We start from the raw sequence: 23,963 nt of genomic DNA, 5'->3' as shown, positions 1-23,963 counted from the left end.
TAAAAAAAACACTACATCAATCAGTGGGAGAAAAATATTGGCCTCAGTCAGGGCTTGTGTGCCACTCCTGTGTGTGCCATCTCTCACTCAGTGGGCCATAGAAAGCCTATTTATTTTTTTGCTTGATTTGGGTTCTAAAATCTACCTTAAAAATAAACACTACATCAATCAGTGGGAGAAAAATATTGGCCTCAGTCAGGGCTTGTGTGCCACTCCTGTGTGTGCCATCTCTCACTCAGTGGGCCATAGAAAGCCTTTTTTTTTTCTTTTTTTTTTTTTATTATTTGGTTTCTAAAGTCTCCCTGAAAAAAATAAAAATAAAAAAAAACAGTGGGAGATTAATATTGCCCTTTCAGCTTGTGTGCCAGTCTTGACTCCTGGGTGTGCCACCTCTCTCTCTCAAATTGTGGGCCATAGAAAGCCTATTTATTTTTTTGCTTGATTTGGGTTCTAAAATCTACCTTAAAAAAAAAACACTACATCAATCAGTGGGAGAAAAATATTGGCCTCAGTCAGGGCTTGTGTACCACTCCTGTGTGTGCCATCTCTCACTCAGTGGGCCATAGAAAGCCTATTTATTTTTTTGCTTGATTTGGGTTCGAAAATCTACCTTAAAAATAAACACTACATCAATCAGTGGGAGAAAAATATTGGCCTCAGTCAGGGCTTGTGTGCCACTCCTGTGTGTGCCATCTCTCACTCAGTGGGCCATAGAAAGCCTTTTTTTTAATTTTATTTTATTATTTGGTTTCTAAAGTCTCCCTGAAAAAAATAAAAATAAAAAAAAACAGTGGGAGATTAATATTGCCCTTTCAGCTTGTGTGCCACTCTTGACTCCTGGGTGTGCCACCTCTCTCTCTCAAATTGTGGGCCATAGAAAGCCTATTTATTTTTTTCCTTGATTTGGGTTCGAAAATCTACCTTAAAAAAAAACACTACATCAATCAGTGGGAGAAAAATATTGGCCTCAGTCAGGGCTTGTGTGCCACTCCTGTGTGTGCCATCTCTCACTCAGTGGGCCATAGAAAGCCTATTTATTTTTTTGCTTGATTTGGGTTCTAAAATCTACCTTAAAAATAAACACTACATCAATCAGTGGGAGAAAAATATTGGCCTCTGTCAGGGCTTGTGTGCCACTCCTGTGTGTGCCATCTCTCACTCAGTGGGCCATAGAAAGCCTATTTATTTTTTTCCTTGATTTGGGTTCGAAAATCTACCTTAACAAAAAAACACTACATCAATCAGTGGGAGAAAAATATTGGCCTCAGTCAGGGCTTGTGTGTCACTCCTGTGTGTGCCATCTCTCACTCAGTGGGCCATAGAAAGCCTATTTATTTTTTTCCTTGATTTGGGTTCGAAAATCTACCTTAAAAAAAAAAAACTCCATCAATCAGTGGGAGAAAAATATTGGCCTCAGTCAGGGCTTATGTGTCACTCCTGTGTGTGCCATCTCTCACTCAGTGGGCCATAGAAAGCCTATTTATTTTTTTGCTTGGTTTGGGTTCTAAAATCTACCTTAAAAAAAAACACTACATCAATCAGTGGGAGAAAAATATTGGCCTCAGTCAGGGCTTGTGTGCCACTCCTGTGTGTGCCATCTCTCACTCAGTGGGCCATAGAAAGCCTATTTATTTTTTTCCTTGATTTGGGTTCGAAAATCTACCTTAAAAAAAAAAACTCCATCAATCAGTGGGAGAAAAATATTGGCCTCAGTCAGGGCTTGTGTGCCACTCCTGTATGTGCCATCTCTCACTCAGTGGGCCATAGAAAGCCTTTTTTTTTTTTAATTTTATTATTTGGTTTCTAAATTGTCCCTGAAAAAAACATTTTATCTTATTTGGTTTCTAAAGTCTCCCTGAGAAAAAAAAAAAGAAAAATAGGTGGGAGATTAATATTGACATTTGTGCTTGAGTGACAGTCCTGCGTGTGTGTCATCTCTGTGATTTGGTGCCACAGAAAACAGAGTGTGTAACATTGTGCCTGATTTTCCTTGTGGTCTCACCAACCTGTTAAGGGATATTGAAATCATACTGAAGTTATAGCTCACCGTGTAAGTTGTTTGACAGCAACAAATAAAGTTAATTTGGTTAAGTTTTTCAAACAATGAGGAAGTCTGGTGCAAGAGGTCGTGGCCGTGGGCGTTCATTGTCAGCTGGTAATGATGGTAGTGGTAGTGGAGCATCAGGTGGTCGTGGGGATAAAAATATTCCACCTAAGTCTGGAGCTGTGGAGGCTGTTTCGTCATCTGGCTACACAAGGCCTCGAAAGCTTTCTTTTCTGGGATTAGGAAAACCGATTTTAAAGCCGGAGCAGCAACAGCAAGTTTTGGCTTACATTGCAGACTCAGCCTCTAGCTCTTTTGCCTCCTCTTCTGAAACTGGTAAATGTAAAAGCAGCGCGTCGCTTGTGGATGTTCACGGTCAGGGACAAGTCGCTTCCTTGTCCTCCTCAGCAAAAACAACAACAAGAGAGAAGGATGCAGCAGACGACACAACGGGTTACTCCATGGAGCTCTTTACACATACCGTCCCTGGCTTAGAAAGTGAAACACTTAACAGGCCATGCCCATTACAAGTAGATTCTGACATGGAGTGCACTGATGCACAGCCACAGCCAGAGTACTATGCTGCTCCTTTGACTGAGACCACAACATTGCCCTCTCAGGGTACTGATCCGCAATCAGACCCTGATGAGACTATGTTGCCCCGCCACGAACGCTATACCACCGACCGACACAGACGAAGTTGCACACGAGCTCGAAGAGGAGGTAATAGATGACCCAGTTGTTGACCCCGATTGGCAGCCATTGGGGGAACAGGGTGCAGGCGGCAGTAGTTCAGAAGCGGAGGTGGAGGAGGGGCCGCAGCAGGCATCAACATCGCAACAGGTTCCATCTGCCGGGCCCGTATCTGGCCCAAAACACGTGTCAAAGCCAAAACCTGTTGGAGGACAGCGTGGCCATCCGGCTAAAGCTCAGTCTGCAATCCCTGAAAAGGGATCCGATGCTAGGAAGAGTGCAGTCTGGCATTTTTTTAAACAACATCCAATTGATCAGCGCAAAGTCATCTGTCAAAAATGTTCAACTAGCTTAAGCAGAGGTCAGAATCTGAAAAGTCTCAATACTAGTTGCATGCATAGACACTTAACCACCATGCATTTTCAAGCCTGGACTAACTACCAAACGTCCCTTAAGGTTGTAGCACCCTCGGCCAATGAAGCTAGTCAGCAACGCAACATCCCTTCCGTCACTGTAAGGCCACCATTTTCCGCACCACCGGCAGTATCTGTGCAGGTTTCTTTGACAGCCAAAAGCAGTCAGGGTCAGGGAATCACCAGTTTTGTAGGAGGAAATATTGCATCTAGGGCACCGGCGGAAAAAATACCGTCTCCAACCGTCTCTCAGTCTGCCAGGTCCACCGGCACACCCGCAAGTTCCACGATCTCCATCTCTCCAGTTCAGCTCACACTACATGAGACTCTGGTTAGGAAAAGGAAGTACTTATCCTCGCATCCGCGTACACAGGGTTTTAACGCCCACATAGCTAGACTAATCTCGTTAGAGATGATGCCCTACCGGTTAGTTGAAAGCGAAGCTTTCAAAGCCCTGATGGAGTACGCTGAACCACGATACAAGCTACCCAGTTGACACTTTTTTTCAAGAAAAGCCATCCCAGCCCTGCACCAGCACGTTAAACAGCGCATCGTCCATGCACTCAGGCAATCTGTGAGTACAAAGGTGCACCTGACTACAGATGCATGGACCAGTAGGCATGGCCAGGGACGTTATGTGTCCATCACGGCACACTGGGTGAATGTGGTGGATGCAGGGTCCACAGGGGACATCAATTTCAGGACAGTTGTGCCTAGCCCACGGTCTAGGAAACAGTTGGCTGTAGGCGTTCGCACCCCCTCCTCCTCCTCCTCCTAGTCCTCCTGCAGAAGCTACAGCTCTTCCACAGACCGCAGTCGGCCAACCACTCCATCGGCAGATGACACTGTTGCACACCAGTTGTCCCATTATGGGCCAGCTACTGGCAAGCGTCAGCAGGCTGCATTGGCTATGAAGTGTTTGGGCGACAACAGACACACCGCGGAAGTTCTGTCCGAGTTCTTGCAACAAGAAATGCAGTCGTGGCTGGGCACAGTAGATCTTGAGGCAGGCAAGGTAGTGAGTGATAACGGAAGGAATTTCATGGCTGCCATCTCCCTTTCCCAACTGAAACACATTCCTTGCCTGGCTCACACCTTAAACCTGGTGGTGCAGTGCTTATTGAAAACTTATCCTGGGTTCTCCGACCTGCTCCTCAAAGTGCGTGGACTTTGCTCACATATCCGACGTTCGCCTGTACACGCCAGCCGTATGCAGACCTATCAGCGGTCTTTGAACCTTCCCCAGCATCGCCTAATCATAGACGTTGCAACAAGGTGGAACTCAACACTGCACATGCTTCAGAGACTGTGCCAACAGAGGCGGGCTGTTATGTTTTTGTGGGAGGATACACATACACGGGCAGGCAGTAGGATGGCAGACATGGAGTTGTCAGGTGTGCAGTGGTCCAAGATACAAGACATGTGTCAAGTCCTTCAGTGTTTTGAGGAATGCACACGGCTGGTTAGTGCAGACAATGCCGTAATAAGCATGAGCATCCCCCTAATGCGTCTGCTGATGCAAAGTTTGACGCACATAAAGGAGCAGGCGTCTGCACCAGAGGAAGAGGAAAGCCTTGATGACAGTCAGCCATTGTCTGGTCAGGGCAGTGTACAGGACGAGATAGCGGGCGAAGAGAAGGTGGAGGACGAGGAGGATGATGGGGATGAGTATATTTTTAATGCGGAAGCTTTCCCGGGGGCACTGGAAATTGGTTGCGTGGCAAGGCCGGGTGTCATGATTCCCCAATGGCATGGGAACATCAGAAACACAAAAATAACAGACTAGCTCTCGGGTGATGGAAACTCAAGCTGACCGTGACCTAAATCTACCACACAACTAACAGTAGCCAGGAAGCATTCCTACGGCTGCCTAGATGCCATGCGCCAGCCGGAGAACTAACTACGCCTGGAAGAGGAAGGAACAGACCTGGCTTACCTCTAGAGAAATCCCCAAAGATGATAGTAGACCCCACGTATATTGACGGTGAGTTCAGAGGAAAAGACATACACAGTATGAAGGTAGTAGCAGGAACATGCAACTGAAAGACTCAGGTTACAATGATGACCGGCAAGGAAGTGACTGGAGAGCAAGGCTAAATAGGGAACTCCCAAAACTGATGGAAGCAGGTGAGCTGAGGCAGAAAAGCACACACAAGTCTCCAGTACCACCAGCCACCACCAGGGGAGCCAAAAAGCGGATCACAACAGTACCCCCCCCTTAAGGAGGGGGCACCGAACCCTCACAAGAACCGCCAGGGCGACCTGGATGAGCCCTATGAAAGGCACGAACCAAATCCGAGGCATGAACATCAGAGGCAGTTACCCAAGAATTATCTTCCTGACCATAGCCCTTCCATTTAACCAGGTACTGGAGTCTCCGCCTGGAAATACGGGAGTCCAAGATCTTCTCTATAACGTACTCCAATTCACCCTCAACCAGCACAGGAGCAGGAGGCCCAGCAGAAGGAACCACCGGCACCTCGTATCTCCGCAACAACGACCGATGGAACACATTATGGATAGCGAAAAATGCCGGAAGGTCCAAACGAAAGGAAACAGGGTTAATAATCTCCAAAATCCTATAGGGACCGATGAACCGAGGCTTAAATTTAGGAGAAGAAACCCTCATTGGGACAAAACGGGAAGACAACCACACCAAGTCCCCAACACGAAGGCGAGGACCAACCCGACGCTGGCGGTTAGCAAACCGCTGAGTCCTCTCCTGGGACAAATTCAAATTGTCCACCACTTGTTCCCAAATCCGATACAACCGATCCACCACAGCATCTACTCCAGGACAATCCGAAGACTCCACCTGACCAGAAGAAAAACGGGGATGAAACCCCGAATTGCAAAAGAAAGGGGAAACCAAAGTGGCAGAACTGGCCCGATTATTAAGAGCAAACTCCGCCAACGGCAAAAAGGCAACCCAATCATCCTGATCCGCAGACACAAAACACCTCAAATACGTCTCCAAAGTTTGATTAGTTCGCTCCGTCTGGCCATTAGTCTGAGGATGGAAGGCAGACGAAAAAGACAAATCAATGCCCAACCTGGCACAGAATGCCCGCCAAAATCTAGAAACGAACTGGGTACCCCTATCAGAAACGATATTTTCAGGAATACCATGCAAGCGAACCACATTTTGAAAAAACAAAGGAACCAACTCAGACGAGGAAGGCAACTTCGGCAATGGCACCAAATGAACCATCTTAGAAAAACGGTCACACACCACCCAGATAACAGACATCCTCTGAGAGACAGGAAGATCAGAAATAAAGTCCATCGAGATGTGCGTCCAAGGCCTCTTCGGAATAGGCAAGGGCAACAACAACCCGCTAGCCCTAGAACAACAAGGCTTGGCCCGAGCACACACATCACAAGACTGCACAAAAACACGCACATCACGAGACAGAGATGGCCACCAGAAGGATCTAGCCACCAAATCCCTGGTACCAAAAATTCCAGGATGACCCGCCAGCGTAGAAGAATGAACCTCCGAGATGACTCTACTGGTCCAATCATCAGGAACAAACAGTCTACCAGGTGGACAGCGATCAGGTCTATCCGCCTGAAACTCTTGCAAAGCACGTCGCAGATCTGGGGAAATAGCGGATAATATCACCCCATCCTTAAGGATACCTGTAGGTTCCGAATCACCAGGGGAATCAGGCTCAAAACTCCTAGAAAGGGCATCCGCCTTCACATTCTTAGAACCTGGTAGATATGAGACCACAAAATTAAACCGAGAGAAAAACAACGACCAGCGCGCCTGTCTAGGATTCAGGCGCCTGGCAGACTCAAGATAAATCAGATTCATGTGATCAGTCAAAACCACCACCTGATGTCTAGCACCCTCAAGCCAATGACGCCACTCCTCAAATGCCCACTTCATGGCCAAAAGCTCCCGATTACCGACATCATAATTTATTTCGGCGGCAGAAAATTTTCGAGAAAAGAACGCACAAGGTCTCATCACTAAGCAATCGGAACTTTTCTGCGACAAAACCGCCCCCGCTCCGATCTCGGAAGCATCGACCTCAACCTGAAAGGGGAGAGAGACATCGGGCTGGCGCAACACAGGGGCAGACGAAAAGCGGCGCTTAAGTTCCCGAAAGGCCTCCACAGCGGCAGAGGACCAATTGGCAACATCAGCACCCTTCTTAGTCAAATCCGTAAGAGGCTTAGCAACACCAGAAAAACCTGTTATAAATCGACGATAAAAATTAGCAAAGCCCAAGAACTTCTGAAGACCCTTTAGAGAAGTAGGCTGCGTCCAGTCACAAATAGCCCGAACCTTGACAGGGTCCATCTCAACAGAAGAAGGGGAAAACATGTACCCCAAAAAGGAAATCTTTTGAACCCCAAAAACACACTTAGAACCCTTTACACACAGAGAATTCTCCCGCAAGACCTGAAAAACCCTCCTGACCTGCTGAACATGAGACTCCCAGTCCTCAGAAAAAATCAAAATATCGTCCAAATACACAATCATAAATTTATCCAGATATTCACGGAAAATATCATGCATAAAGGACTGAAAAACTGAAGGCGCATTAGAAAGGCCGAAAGGCATTACTAAATACTCAAAGTGGCCCTCAGGCGTATTAAATGCGGTTTTCCACTCATCCCCTTGCTTAATTCGCACCAAATTATACGCCCCACGGAGATCAATCTTGGAGAACCACTTAGCCCCCCCTTATGCGAGCAAACAAATCAGTAAGCAGCGGCAACGGATACTGATATTTGACAGTAATTTTATTCAGGAGTCGATAATCAATACAAGGCCTCAGCGAGCCATCCTTTTTAGAGACAAAGAAAAACCCAGCTCCTAAAGGTGATGAAGAAGGACGAATATGTCCCTTTTCCAGGGACTCCTTAACATATTCTCGCATGGCAGCATGCTCAGGTACAGATAGGTTAAACAAACGACCCTTTGGAAATTTACTGCCTGGAATCAGATCTATGGCGCAATCACACTCTCTGTGGGGAGGGAGAGAACCAATTTTAGGCTCTTCAAAAATATCCCCAAAATCCGACAAAAATGCAGGAATCTCAGAGGGAATAGATGACGAGATAGGAACCAAAGGTATGTCCCCATGAGCCCCCCGACATCCCCAGCTTAATACAGACATAGTTTTCCAGTCCAGTACTGGGTTATGAGATTTTAACCATGGTAATCCAAGCACTAAAACATCATGTAAATTATACAACACGAGGAAGCGAATCATCTCCTGATGGTCTGGAGTCATACGCATAGTCACTTGCGTCCAGAACTGTGGTCTATTACAAGCCAGAGGTGTAGAATCAATACCCTTCAGAGGTATAGGGACTTCCAGAGGCTCCAAATCAAACCCACAGCGCCTGGCGAAGGACCAATCCATGAGACTCAGAGCGGCGCCAGAGTCCACATAGGCATCCACGGTAATAACTGATAATGAACAAATCAGAGTTACAGACAGAAGAAATTTAGACTGTAAAGTGCCAATAGAAACAGACTTGTCAACCTTCCTAGTACGTTTAGAGCATGCTGATATAACATGCGCGGAATCACCACAGTAGAAGCACAAGCCATTTTTGCGCCTATAATTCTGCCGCTCGCTTCTTGACAGAATTCTGTCACATTGCATTTTCTCTGGCGTCCCTTCAGAAGATACCGCCAAATGGTGCACGGGTTTGGTGATCGTTCTCACACGAGCTCCAGGGGGCAGCAGACTAGGAGTGTTAGGGGTGCACACATCAGAAGTGGCGTTGGACAGAGGGGTTTTCTGACCAGGTTGTGGAGTGATTTTGCTATGACCGCAGACAGGACAGGTACTGCTGCATCAATTGAAAGTGACAGGAGACAACATTTGTCCAGTATGGTTACTAACTATTTTTCATCCCTTATCGATGTTCTCCCTCAACCGTCATTCCCATTTGATTACTGGGCATCAAAATTAGACACCTGGCCAGAATTGGCAGAATATGCATTGCAGGAGCTTGCTTGCCCGGCAGCAAGTGTCCTATCAGAAAGAGTATTCAGTGCTGCAGGTTCAATATTAACCGAAAAAAGGACTCGTCTGGCTACCCAAAATGTTGACGATCTAACATTCATTAAAATGAACCACAACTGGATTTCGAAATCTTTTGCCCCACCTTGCCCGGCCGACACCTAGCTTTCCTATGAAAAGCTCTTGCCTGTGGACTACTGTGAATTACTTTTCTAATGTATAATTTGCTGCAGCTGATTGTCCAGCATACGACATGTTTACACCTCCCTAAATGGCCAAACTCCCCACATGGGGCCGTGGTATCGCGACTTGGCGCAAGCACCCGTGAGACTGCTGTTTGTCTGAAGAGGTGGGTGTGGCCACTTTTGGTCGACGGCACTGCCACTGGGTCCCTCATAGTACAATGTAGTGTCTCTGGCGGTGGTGGTGCGCACCCAACGTCAGACACACCGTTGTAACATGAGGGGCCCTGGGGCGGTCCCGCCGGCCTCAAGAGAGATCCCCCCTCCCCCAGCTCAAACTGTGCTCTACCACGTGCAAAATTATGTCGCACAGCTCCACCAATCTTTAGTCTATTCGCAGACATCATTCAATGTCTGGCACTGACAATACAAATTTGTAGACATCTATGATGCAACTTAAAGTAGTCTGTGTCTGTGTCCTATATTGGCACCATTAAATAGTTACTGCCAAATTACTATGTCAGAAACTCAGCAGATGAGCCCACCCCTGTACCTAAGTATGCCACCTTTTTTTGTTGTTGTTGTTTTGCGAGACATTAACATCTATTTATATTTTGGGAGTACTGGGACAGACACTCCTTGCAATACTCCTCCACTGACCACCAAGCTGCCTATGTATCCATGTAACCGATGTAAAACTGCCATGAGCCTATTGTTTGTTATTTTAGGCCTTTGATAGCCTGTCTGCGGTCCCTACTTTAAATACTCCTCCACTGACCACCAAGCTGCCTGCCCGTGTATCCATGTAACCGATGTAAAACTGCCATGAGCCTATTGTTTGTTATTTTAGGCCTTTGATAGCCTGTCTGCGGTCACTCCTTGCAATACTCCTCCACTGACCACCAAGCTGCCTGCCCGTGTATCCATGTAACCGATGTAAAACTGCCATGAGCCTATTGTTTGTTATTTTAGGCCTTTGATAGCCTGTCTGCGGTCACTCCTTGCAATACTCCTCCACTGACCACCAAGCTGCCTGCCCGTGTATCCATGTAACCAATGTAAAACTGCCATGAGCCTATTGTTTGTTATTTTAGGCCTTTGATAGCCTGTCTGCGGTCCCTACTTGAAATACTCCTCCACTGACCACCAAGCTGCCTGCCCGTGTATCCATGTAACCGATGTAAAACTGCCATGAGCCTATTGTTTGTTATTTTAGGCCTTTGATAGCCTGTCTGCGGTCACTCCTTGCAATACTCCTCCACTGACCACCAAGCTGCCTGTGTATCCATGTAACCGATGTAAAACTGCAGTATTTTGCTTATAAAAAAAGAAAATACAGGAGAGATATCAAATGCAGACATTTTAACATTAAAAACAAAAACACATACAACAAAAAACTGGTACAGTACAAAAATTGGCCACCAGCTACAAAAACTTTCTCCTGCAAGTAGTTAACTGAAAGGTTTTTTTCCATTGAAAACACAGATATGGCATCCACTGAGTGTTGTCCTGTCGCGTCTTCTTTATATTATTGCCAAGAAGCTGCAACTGAATAAAGCTGAGCTTCTACCTTCGGCCTCTTATTAACTGCTTTTTTTGAAAAAAATTGGCCACCAGCTACAAAAACTTTCTCCTGCAAGTAGTTAACTGAAAGGTTTTTTTCCATTGAAAACACAGATATGGCATCCACCGAGTGTTGTCCTGTCGCGTCTTCTTTATATTATTGCCAAGAAGCTGCAACTGAATAAAGCTGAGCTTCTACCTTCGGCCTCTTATTAACTGCTTTTACTGAAAAAAATTGGCCACCAGCTACAAAAACTTTCTCCTGCAAGTAGTTAACTGAAAGGTTTTTTTCCATTGAAAACACAGATATGGCATCCACCGAGTGTTGTCCTGTCGCGTCTTCTTTATATTATTGCCAAGAAGCTGCAACTGAATAAAGCTGAGCTTATACCTTCGGCCTCTTATTAACTGCTTTTTTTGAAAAAAATTGGCCACCAGCTACAAAAACTTTCTCCTGCAAGTAGTTAACTGAAAGGTTTTTTTCCATTGAAAACACAGATATGGCATCCACCGAGTGTTGTCCTGTTGCGTCTTCTTTATATTATTGCCAAGAAGCTGCAACTGAATAAAGCTGAGCTTCAACCTTCTGTTCCAAAATAACGATTTTTAAACATGAAATTGGCTGTTCCGGCCTAGTAAAGGTGTCTGCCCCTGCCTGGTGTTGTCCTCAACTGAATAAAGCTGAGCTTCAACCTTCTGTTCCAAATTACGATTTTTAAAAATGAAATTGGCTGTTCCGGCCTACTAAAGGTGTCTGAACCTGCCTGGTGTTGTCCTCAACTGAATAAAGCTGAGCTTCTACCTTCTGCCTCTTATTAACTGCTGTTTTTTTAAAAATGAAATTGGCTGTTCCGGCCTACTAAAGGTGTCTGCCCCTGCCTGGTGTTGTCCTCAACTGAATAAAGCTGAGCTTCAACCTTCTGTTCCAAAATAACGATTTTTAAAAATTAAATTGGCTGTTCCGGCCTAGTAAAGGTGTCTGCCCCTGCCTGGTGTTGTCCTCAACTGAATAAAGCTGAGCTTCAACCTTCTGTTCCAAAATAACGATTTTTAAAAATGAAATTGGCTGTTCCAGCCTACTAAAGGTGTCTGCCCCTGCCTGGTGTTGTCCTCAACTGAATAAAGCTGAGCTTCAACCTTCTGTTCCAAATTACGATTTTTAAAAATGAAATTGGCTGTTCCGGCCTACTAAAGGTGTCTGCCCCTGCCTGGTGTTGTCCTCAACTGAATAAAGCTGAGCTTCAACCTTCTGTTCCAAAATAACGATTTTTAAAAATGAAATTGGCTGTTCCGGCCTAGTAAAGGTGTCTGCCCCTGCCTGGTGTTGTCCTCAACTGAATAAAGCTGAGCTTCAACCTTCTGTTCCAAAATAACGATTTTTAAAAATGAAATTGGCTCTTCCGGCCTAGTAAAGGTGTCTGCCCCTGCCTGGTGTTGTCCTCAACTAAATAAAGCTGAGCTTCAACCTTCTGTTCCAAATTACGATTTTTAAAAATGAAATTGGCTGTTCCGGCCTACTAAAGGTGTCTGCCCCTGCCTGGTGTTGTCCTCAACTGAATAAAGCTGAGCTTCTACCTTCTGCCTCTTATTAACTGCTGTTTTTTTAAAAAAATTGGCTGTTCCGGCCTACTAAAGGTGTCTGCCCCTGCCTGGTGTTGTCCTCAACTGAATAAAGCTGAGCTTCACCCTTCTGTTCCAAAATAACGATTTTTAAAAATGAAATTGGCTGTTCCGGCCTAGTAAAGGTGTCTGCCCCTGCCTGGTGTTGTCCTCAACTGAATAAAGCTGAGCTTCAACCTTCTGTTCCAAATTACGATTTTTAAAAATGAAATTGGCTGTTCCGGCCTACTAAAGGTGTCTGCCCCTGCCTGGTGTTGTCCTCAACTGAACAAAGCTGAGCTTCCACATTCTGGCTTTCGGCCTATACTATCAGATATTAAACTGCATTTGGCCTACTAGTGTGGTTAGGCCCTTGAAACAGTGTCTGCTGCTCTTGGGTTTGCTACTCCACTGAACAAAGCAATGCCGCCTGTTTAGTCCTGTTACCAATTTTGAACTGCATTTAGCCTACTTTATTCTTTGGCCCTATATCTGTTTCCTCCTCACCCTGCCCATTGCCCAGCCACTGCTAGATGAGTCTGCTGGTACATTGACCTAGACCACTACATTCCCCTTGTACTCTACACAGCCAGAATCTGACCCTGCTGAAAGTAAGGTTCCCCTTCCCGCATGTTATACCACCTTACACAGGGAATTGAGGAAGGTGCAGATGAAAGTGCAAGTTCCTTCATCAGGTGGGGGGGGGCATACTCGTTGGCGACGTCACTGGCACAGGGCCCCTCAGAGTACGCAAAAGTGTTGCTGCTGGTGGGAGGCGCCCCCGCCATGCAAACACACCGCCGTACTTTGAGGGGCCCTGTGCCAGTGCCAATGCGAACGAGTGGGCCCCCCCTGCTTGCTCAGGATCACAGCACTTGCAACGTTGAAATACTTACCTCTCCCTGCAACACCGCCGTGACGTAGTCCGCATTTCCTGGGCCCACGAAAAACTTGAGCCAGCCCTACTCCCCCCACAACTTTTGCCAAATGACCCCCAATTTCCTATGCCCAACTATTATTATAAAGTTAATTAAGATTGACAAGCTTCAGAAACAAGAATGGATGTTTTTGGCATTAAAATGGGCACTGTAGGTGTTTTCCTGGCCTCCACTCACTGCCGACTATGCTTCCCCATTGACTTGCATTGGGTTTCGCGTTTCGGTCGATCCCCGACTTTTAGCGATAATCGGCCGACTGCACTCGACTCGACTCTGGACAAAGTCGGGTTTCACAAAACCCGACTCGATCTTAAAAAAATGAAAGTCGCTCAACTCTATCTGCAACCATGGAAAACCCAGCACAATAGCATCATGCAAATTATGCAACACCAGAAAACGACAATCTTCCTGATGGGCTGGCGCCATGTACATGGTCACCTGTGTCCAAAACTGGGGTTTATTTTTAGCCAAAGGTGTAGCATCAATGCCCCTTAAAGGAATAGGGTTCTGCAAAGACTGCAAGGGGAAACCACAACGCCTGGCAAATTCAAAGTCCATTAAGTTCAAAGCGGCGCCTGAATCCACAAATGCCATGACAGAAAATGACGACAATGAGCAGATCAAGGTCACAGATAACAGAAATTTAGGTTGTACAGTTCCGATGGTAACTGAACTAGCAATTCTCTTTGTACGCCTTGGGCAGACTGAAATGACCTGAGAAGCATCGCCACAATAAAAACACAACTTATTCTGACATCTGAATCCTTGTTGTTCCGTTCTAGACAGAATCCTATCACACTGCATAGGCTCAGGTATCTGCTCTGAGGACAACGCCACAGCACGCACAGTTCTGCACTCCCGCAAGCGCCAATCAATCTGAATGGCCAGAGACATAGAATCACTCAGACCAACAGGCGTGGGAAACCCCACCATAACATCTTTAACAGATTCACAAAGACCCTTTCTGAAAATTGCCGCCAAAGCATCCTCATTCCATTTAGTCAGCACAGACCATTTTCTAAATTTCTGACAATACAATTCTGCCGCTTCTTGACCCTGAGACAGGGCCAACAAGGTCTTCTCTGCTTGATCCACAGAATTTGGTTCATCATATAATAATCCTAGAGCCTGAAAAAAGGCATCTACATTATGCAAGGCCGGATTCCCAGATTCCAGGGAAAATGCCCAATCCTGAGGGTCGCCACGCAGCAGGGAGATGACAATTTTAACCTGCTGAATGGGATCACCAGAGGAACAAGGCTTCAGAGCAAAAAAACAGTTTACAATTGTTTTTAAAACTCAAAAATTTGGACCTGTCCCCAAAAAACAAATCAGGAGTAGGAATCCTAGGCTCTAAAAGCGGAGCCTGAAAAATATAATCAGAAATACCCTGTACCCTAGCAGCAAGCTGGTCTATATGAGAAACTAATCCCTGAACATCCATGCTAGCACAAGACTCCTCAGTCACCCAGAGGAAAAGAGGGAAGAAAAGACAAAGCAGGCTACAGAAAAAAAATGGCTCTTTCTTCCCTTCTTCTGAGATGCATTTAACTCATTGTTGGCTGTTATGGACTGGTAATTTAGGAGCGACATGCGACTAGCTCTGAGCAGGTGGTAACTATACAGACCGCAGTTCCTGATCTTAACACAACACTAGCAGTAGCCGTGGGATGTTCCTGTCACTCCCTGGACACCTTGTCACAGCTGGAGAACTAGCTACCCCTAAAGGTAGAAATAGGAAAGCTATCTTGCCTCAGAAAAAAATCCCCAAAGGATAGGACAGCCCCCCACAAATAATGACTGTGAGAGGAGAAGGAAATTACATACGTAGTATGAAACAAGATTTAGCAAAGGAGGCCACTTCTAGCTAGATAGATAGTACAGGATTGAACACTGTGCGGTCAGTAATAAAAACTAGAAAAAGTCCACCGCAGAGATATGCAAAAATCTCCACACCTGACTAAAGGTGTGGAGGGCAAAATCTGCAGCCCAGAGCTTCCAGCTTAGCTGAATAGATCCATACTGATAAGCTGGACAAATGAGCAAAACATAGAATGTGCTGAACAATAAAGTCCACAACAAGTGGACTGCAAAAGGACAAGCAAGGACTTATCTTTGCTGAACTGGACAGAGTGTTAGGGAAATCCAAAAGAGCAATGACTCCAAGCAGGAACAATTGGCAACTGGCATTGATTGAGGGATAAGGCCAGACTAAAATAGCCGAGCCAGAAAGACGATCAGTGGAAGCAGCTGCTGATGCTATATCCAAGAAGCAGCTATACCACTCAAAACCACAGGAAGGAGCCCAAGAGCAGAATTCACAAAAGTGCTACTTACAACCACCGGAGAGAGCCCAAGTGCGGAATTCACAACAGTTGGCCAGTTGTACTGTTATGATCCGGTGACCTTGGAGCCGCATGAAAGACTTTCTCAGGAGTAGGTGGTACCTGTACTGACTGCAAACCCTAAACTAACACCGCAACTAGAAGTAGCCGTGGGATGTACCTAACACGTCCTAGACGCCTCGACACAGCCGGAGGACTAAATACTAGGGTTGAGCGACCTTTACTTTTATAGGATCGGGTCGGGTTTCACGAAACCCGACTTTTTCAAAAGTCGGGTCGAGTGAAATCGGCCGATCCTATAAAAAAGTCGGGTTCGGGGTCGGCCGAAACTCGAAACCCAATGCAGTGCATTGGGTTTCCAATGGTTCCCAGGGTCTGAAGGAGCGGAAACTCTCCTTCAGGCCCTGGGATCCATATTTAAGTGTAAAATAAAGAATTAAAATAAAAAATATCGCTATACTTACACTCTGACGGGCCCTGGTACTAACCGGGAACCTTCCTTCCTTAGAATCAGCCTTCCAAGACCTGCGGTGACGTCGCGGTGACGTCGCGGCTTGTGATTGGTCGCGCGGCCCCCATGTGACCGCTCGCGCGACCAATCACAAGCCGCGATATCTCCGTGACGTCACCGAAGGCCCTGGAAGGGCTGATTCTTAGGAAGGAAGGCTGCCGGAACGAAGCCGAGGGTGAGTATATTCCTATTAGGTATATACTCACCCTCGGACACGCCCTGCTTCTTTCCGACAGCCTTCCTTCTTAAGAATCAGCCCTTCCAGGGCCTTCGGTGACGTCACGGTGACGTTGCGGCTTGTGATTGGTCGCGCGAGCGGTCACATGGGGGCCGCGCGACCAATCACAAGCCTTGACGTCACCGCGACGTCACCGCAGGTCTTGGAAGACTGATTCTAAGGAAGGAAGGTTCCCGGTTAGTACCAGGGCCCGTCAGAGGGTAAGTATGGCGATATTTTTTATTTTAATTCTTTATTTTACACTTAAATCTGAATTCCGATACCAATTCCCGATATCTTAAACATATCGGGAATCGGTATCGGAATTCCGATTCCAGATTCAGAAGATCGCCGACTTCATGGCCGACCCCACACAGGGGTCGGGTCGGGTTTCATGAAACCCGACTTTGCCAAAAGTCGGCGACTTCTGAAAATTGTCGACCCGTTTCGCTCAACCCTACTAAATACCCCTATAGATAGAAATGGGAATTCTATCTTGCCTCAGAGCAGAACCCCAAAGGATAGGCAGCCCCCCACAAATATTGACTGTGAGTATAAGAGGAAAAACACACGCAGGCAGAAAAACAGGATTTAGCAAAAGAGGCACATCTAGCTAAATAGAAAAGGATAGGACAGAATTCTAAGCGGTCAGTATTAAAATCCTAAAAATATCCACAGCAGATAATACAAATATTCTACATCTAACTAAAGACATAGAAAGTATATTTGCATCTCCTGAGAATCCAGCATGACTGAAAAATCCAAACAAAGTCTAATCTGGACAAAAACACAATGAATTGCACTGAATTGCAAAGCACACTGCATGTGTGCACAGAGACAAAAAACCAGACACTTATCTTAGTTGAATTGGCAGCAGGGCATGAGGAGCCAGAGAGAGATGCAATCCCTCCAAGTACAATGGACAACTGGCATGGACTCATGGATCCTGCACACCTAAATACCTAATAGAGCTGCAATCAGCAGAAACACCTGCCCGGATTACAACCCCAAGGCAACTGCACTACCACCAACAACCACCGGAGGGAGCCCAAGAGCAGAATTCACAACAGTTCCAACCCAGTCAGCTTTCTGTCTAACTTCCTATCTAAAACCCAGTTTTACCAGATTGTGAGGAGTGGCCTAATACATGGCACCCTTAGCTCCCCCTGGAGGCCAAACTGTGAAGTGTATTGGTGTCTGTGATACCTGGTCAGGTGAACTCCTTCAGTGCCATCAGACGTACCAACACCCCCCTTAGTGGCGGAGCATCAGTACTGCAACGACCAGGACTCTGGGGCGCTGCACTTACTTCTCTTGAAAACTGAAAAATGCCCAGCAACGCAAGCAGCTCAGCAGTGGTAGCTACAAGTGGAACCCAACTACATCTGCAGCGCCCCAGAGTCCTGGTCGTTGCAGTAATGTTGTTCTTCCACCCGGGGGAGCAGTATTACGTCTGAAGGCAATAAAGGAGATCTGTCCAGGTATCACAGCCACACACAACACACTTCACACTCCAGCCACCAGGGGGAGCAAAGGTTCTATCTACTAGGCCACCCCTCACAGTTAGGTAAAACTGGTAGTTGGAGGGAAGTTTAAGGTACCGTCACACTCAGCGACGCTGCAGCGATATAGACAACGAGCCGATCGCTGCAGCGTCGCTGTTTAGGTCACTGGGGAGCTGTCACACAGACAGCTCTCTCCAGCGACCAACAATCAGGGGAACGACTTCGGCATCGTTTAAACTGTCACCGCTGTGCTCTGCTTTACTGCCGGCGCTCACAGTCAGTGCAGGAAGCTCTCGGCAGCAGCTCGTAACCCTGTGGACGCCGGGGGACGTGACAGACATCAGAAGGTGAGTATGTAGTGGGTTTTTTTTACTTTTACAATGGTAACCAGGGTAAATATCGGGTTACTAAGTGCGGCCCTGCACTTAGTAACCCGATGTTTACCCTGGTTACAAGTGAACACATCACTGTATCGGTGTCACACACGCCGATACAGCGATGACAGCGGGTGATCAAGCAAGGAAATAAAGTTCTGGACTTCTAGCTCCGACCAGCGATATCACAGCGGGATCCAGATCGCTGCTGCGTGTCAAACACAACGAGATCGCTATCCAGGATGCTGCAATGTCATGGATCGTCGTCGTTCTCGCTGAAAAGTCGCTTAGTGTGAAGGTACCTTTAGGGAGTTCCTGGCTGGAGACTGAGAGAGAAAGGTCTCCAGGTCGAGCTGGCTGGAGTGATCTCCAGTCAGATCCAGACTGTGGTCTGAGGAGGACGAGGGTCCACGGCGCTGCGCCTGCCCCACATGCGGCAGCATCCAAAGAAAGAGACATTGAAGAGAAGTGTATTGCAGTGAGTGAGAAACGAAGGCATAGCAACAAGTGGATACCAGGGAGGATAGTGGCGGAGAGTAGCAACATCCTCCTGGTGCGCGAAGCCGGTGGCCAGAACACCGAGGGAGCAACTGTCTCTAAGCCTTGCTCCAGAGACTGGCAGGACAGTCAATTCCAAGTTGGCTGCCCGACCTTAATACCTAAGAAGACACAGTGGCAACTTGTGGGGGTCGGGGCGTCTCTAGGGTCCCTATAAACAAGCCTCAGGCCATCAGTCATACGGGTTTTGTTCTCTCCGACTACGGGGAACAGTGAGAGGAGTAATAACAGTGATGACCTCATTAGAGCTTATGCAAGTGGGAACCTACTGTGTTACTGGGCGCATAGGAAGGCTATTGCATTCGACCTGGACAAGGAGACTCTGGATTTGCCTTCAGACTGGCCGGACTCTGCCTACCCTGTGATCTGGTGCCCTGGACTGTGGACACTGAAGCCTTCAGTAAAAGGTAAAGAGACTGCACTCTTGTGTCCTCGTTATTTGCTGCGCCTCACATCATCCACCATCACCATCTATACTCTGGGAAGCCCTGGGGATACACTTCACCTGTGGGAAGGTATACCATCTAGCTGCCATAACATCACCCTAGCGGATCCCTAAGCAGCGTCAGTCACCCTGACCGAATACCACAGGTGGCGTCACGAACATTAATCCTACAAACTTTCCCTTTTATTGGATGCCCCTCAAAGGGCCACTGGCCGGGTTGGGCCATCGTGACATCCCCATCGGGAACTGAAGGACCCGTTACCGAGTACCCCATTGCCCTGATGTGGGGGCGCTCCACATCCATCTACTGTTCAGAGACTGAACTGTTCAGTTTTGCCATAATTGGTCTTTATGGAAGAATTGCAGACAAAAACCATATATTTAATATTGAAACAAGGCCTCATGAGTCAAAATTTGAAATATTTTGCTGTAACCAAAAGCTGGAGAATGGTATAGTAATTAATGGAAAATGCTCCTTGCAAGTTTGGACCTGTATTTTAGCAAATGGAGTTGAGTATTTGGTCAAGATTAATGGTTCCCCCAATGCTGAGAAATAGAGGCAGATATTTACCCATCATATATCCATAGTTTAAAAGGTGGACCATGAGACATCCAGGCCGATCACAGAAATTAACACCTAAATAGGAGCGTCAGTAGTGTAGCATCGGGTGGTTTTGTCAAACTCAATTTGACAGGTGGACCCGCCCCTATCAAAGTGTATCAAAGTGTGTAACCCCTCCTCCCCTCCCTCTCAGCCAGCTGTCCCTCCGGCTGGCTGCCAGCTTTTGATATAGTTTGATATTGTTAATTTGATACAGTGATTATTATCACAGTATTTGTTTTTAATTAGATTTCCATATTATATGTAGCTGCTATGCGATTATTCTGTAATCAGGGCAGTGTGTTTTATTACCAATGGTATGTCTCTATCAAAAGTCATTATATGTTGTATTAAGTTTACTCTTATTTGCAAGTGCTGCTCAGGGAGCTGACCACTACACATTTAGAATGAAGCAGCGACAGCATAATTTTTCAGCGTGTCCAGGGGTTGTGTTAGTTGTGATATCCAGCTAGATGCTCGGGTGGTTAACAGATAAAATAGCCACAATCACAGAGACGCCGCACCCTGTACAGATAATGTCCATGCAAAGTACGGCCAGCTAACCACAGTCACACTTTGCAATGTTAGCTAATTCTCAACATTGCATGATAGTATAATTCTCAAGGCACATTATCTCATTTACACAGAGTCCTTGTCTATTCCTTACTTAACTACAAACAGCTGTAGCCCTGCAAGAGCTGCGAGCTTAACACAAACAGTTGTTTGTGGCTTCTGTAATATGTATTTTAGAAGCAGTGTTCTCTGTGTAGCTGAGATTAGTTGTCAATTCCCAACCGTGACCGGCTTACATATAACTCGGCAAACTCAATTGGGCACATATTGTATGTGGCCATATTACAACACCCGCAAGTATGAAGCGGTGTGTTTTATACGATTATAAAAAACCAAAGACACAATATTGTAAAAGTTTAAAAGATTTTATTGTAAAATAAATACAGCTCAAAGACATTTCAATACTATAAAAATTCTTACAGAGTATAAAAGCAAAAACATTAAATAGTACAATGATCATACATCAACTCACTTCTTACAAAATAAATAAATAGTATCACAAGTACAATGAACATACATCATTACACTTCTTACAAAAAAAATAATATAGTGTTACAAGCCATGTACAGCATTTATCCAGTACATTCTTTACATCGTGAGCCACAAGGTTTGTAGCATCGGTAGAGACCTTTTTTTAGGTAGCAGAGTTCCGCTTGTGGTACCTAATGACGGGGAATGTAAAGATTGAATTGTACGTGGCGTCGGAGCTAGCTTCTGCGGCGTAGATACAGCGTGTGTCTCACTGCTGGAAATTTTTAATTCATCTAAAAGCTTCCTAGTAGTGGGGTTACCCACAACTGTAGATGGTATATTTAGCTCGGCCATAGCCTGCATAAATGAATCCCAACTCAGCGGTAAATTTCTGCCGGTCAGAGCATGACTCTGCGTTGTACTACGTACCAAATCCAGTAAGTTAGACCCTGGTATTACAGATCCTTCGAAAATAAATTCAGCTTTATTATTCCAGGCTGTAACATTTTTATTCTGCAGTAACCTGTTAAGTAAAAATTCAGCATTCTTTTTATATCTTTGGTTTATATGGCTGACAATTTCAGGGACCTCTTGATTTTTATCAGAGTCGGTATTTGCCAATTGTTGCTGATCAGGATCAGGAGTGCTAACGAGATTTAAAGCCGTTACTTCTTTTGAGCTGTGCCTCATATGTACCAAGTAGAGCTGTAGCACAGAGCTATACATTTTAATTTTCACATCATCGGGAATGTCACGACGTTGTAAAATGGCACTAATTTCACCATCAAGGCACCGAATAACACTGTCGCGTATGTTATCTGTAGTACTGGGCCTTAGTTTGTCTAGCTCCTGTTTGGGCACTAGATACATTTTCTCTGTATGCTCCATTATTTTCCTGCGAGCAGGCTTGTTATTATTGGAATTGCAAAAGCTAAAAGAGGGCCGATAAACCCGCCGGCCTGCTTTAGTAGCCGCTTCTTTTTCTTTATGGGCTGAGATCTGTCGCTCAGGGTTCTTACAGCTTTACGCCACTTCTTTAATATGCCTTTTTGATGCTCTTTCAGAGGAATCCTGCCTTTTAAGATGTTTAAAGCAATCTCGCCTATGGCTGTAATTAAATCATTGCTTGCATTGCGCAAAATAGACTTTCGGACAGCGGGGGTTGCTTTCACCAGAGTTTTTAAGAGAGCCCAGTTACGGCGGAGTCTCTCAGACATCTTAACATCACAACGCACACAGCGTAGAATGTCTAATACCGGGTAAAATTCACTTTTTAGAAGTGTTTTTCTTTTGAACATAGACAGCAGGCAACGCTGGTGGAAACAATCCGGTCCTTAAGCGCAGATCCTCAGGGGTATTAGCTCTCAAATCTACAAGCAAATACCCATAAGGCTCCCGCGTGGCATCCTCAAAAGCTTCTAGGAAAAACGTGTTTTTCCGGGATACATCTGACGAGCTAGAGTTAAAATTTGTAATTTATCTCGGGGGTTATTAAAAAGCACCATGTACTTTGTGTTTAAATTTAGCGTGCGGTTTTTCTTACCCTGACAAAATATGTTTTGTACCAGGTAGAAAATGCTGAGATTTCTGTGGTGCATACTTGGTAAAGGCTTTTTCTATCTCACAATTTTCACTAGCACTCTCCATGAGATCATCAACAATAGCCAAATTCACCTTCTCCGGCGGGAATAATTCGTCTTCTACGAATGTATTCGGCAGACCCTCCACAAATCTGGCGTTGGGAAAAGAGAGAGAGATTTCATCATATAGTTTCTGCCAACACGAATAAAACCAAACAATATTATCAGGTTTCTGAGAAAAATTAGTTTCAATATTATATAGCAGTTGTTTTACAAAATAGCTCTTTCCAGAATTAGAAGGCCCTGCTAGAATGCATGAGAATGGGTGTTGCAGGCGTGTATCCATCACCACAATACGCGCCTAATAGCCAAAAGGCAGGGTGGTAAAATTGTCAATTAGTCGCCGCTTTGTGAAAACGCACTTTTGTGTTTTGCGTAATGGCCTCGTTTCAATCTCCCAACACTTTTTATTTCTCACAATGGACGATCGCTGTACGACAATACGTTTCTGTGTATCTGTGTCAGAATTGCGCAGGTAGTCCAGAACTAGATCTTTTAGACTGTTGAAATTAATAGATTTAGAGTTACCGACATTTAGTGTTATCCCCTTAACTTTTAAGACAGTTTTACTGGTGTTGAGTTTGTATCCGTAAGTTTTGGGGCCCGCGGATACAAATTCTGTGATGTGTGTACCATGGGGTATTTCACTGGTCAGTTCCCCCAGGTAATCGCCTAAAGGCGGCTGCCACTCACCATCTCGCTGTACAAAAATAACTGAATCTGTGTCGTGATAAAGGCACCTCTCCTGCAGCCGGTCCAGCAGCGAATAGAGCTCTAACCGGGCATACGCTGTTGTAAAACACGCTATAAAAATGTTTGTGTTTTTGTTGAGTGTGTGGTGGCCTTTTGCGTATTTCCAGTTAATGGTTGCGGTGTCATCATCAAGGAAATGTAACATCGAGATGTCATAGTAAGGCAGGAACAAATACTTAAAAAGCTCATCTGGGTCCCTAACAATGCTGGTACATGATAGATTAGATCTCTGAGCAAACTTTCCCCATAAAGAATTTAAGAAAAGCTTGAAAATCTGTCTTTTAGCAGGATTGACAGCTATATTTTCAGGTCGTAATTGGACACCTTCTTTTTCAAGAAAGGAGTCAATGTACTGCCTTTTCTTGTCCTCATCAGTGCACCAGCTAGGGTAACCAGAGGCTTCCTGCTTATTCCTAAGATGTAATTTAATGTAGGGAGCAAACAGATCATCAGTGGTTTTAGGAAAATGCCATATTTCATAGATGTGTGAGATCCGATACCCTTTTTCTATTGCCATCTCGAGCTCTATAGTGCACCAGGTGCCT

The sequence above is a fragment of the Ranitomeya variabilis genome, chromosome 3 (assembly GCF_051348905.1).
Source record: "Ranitomeya variabilis isolate aRanVar5 chromosome 3, aRanVar5.hap1, whole genome shotgun sequence".
Lineage (NCBI taxonomy): Eukaryota > Metazoa > Chordata > Amphibia > Anura > Dendrobatidae > Ranitomeya > Ranitomeya variabilis.
The sequence above is the reverse complement of the archived record's forward strand: the minus strand, read 5'-3'. Positions refer to the sequence as shown.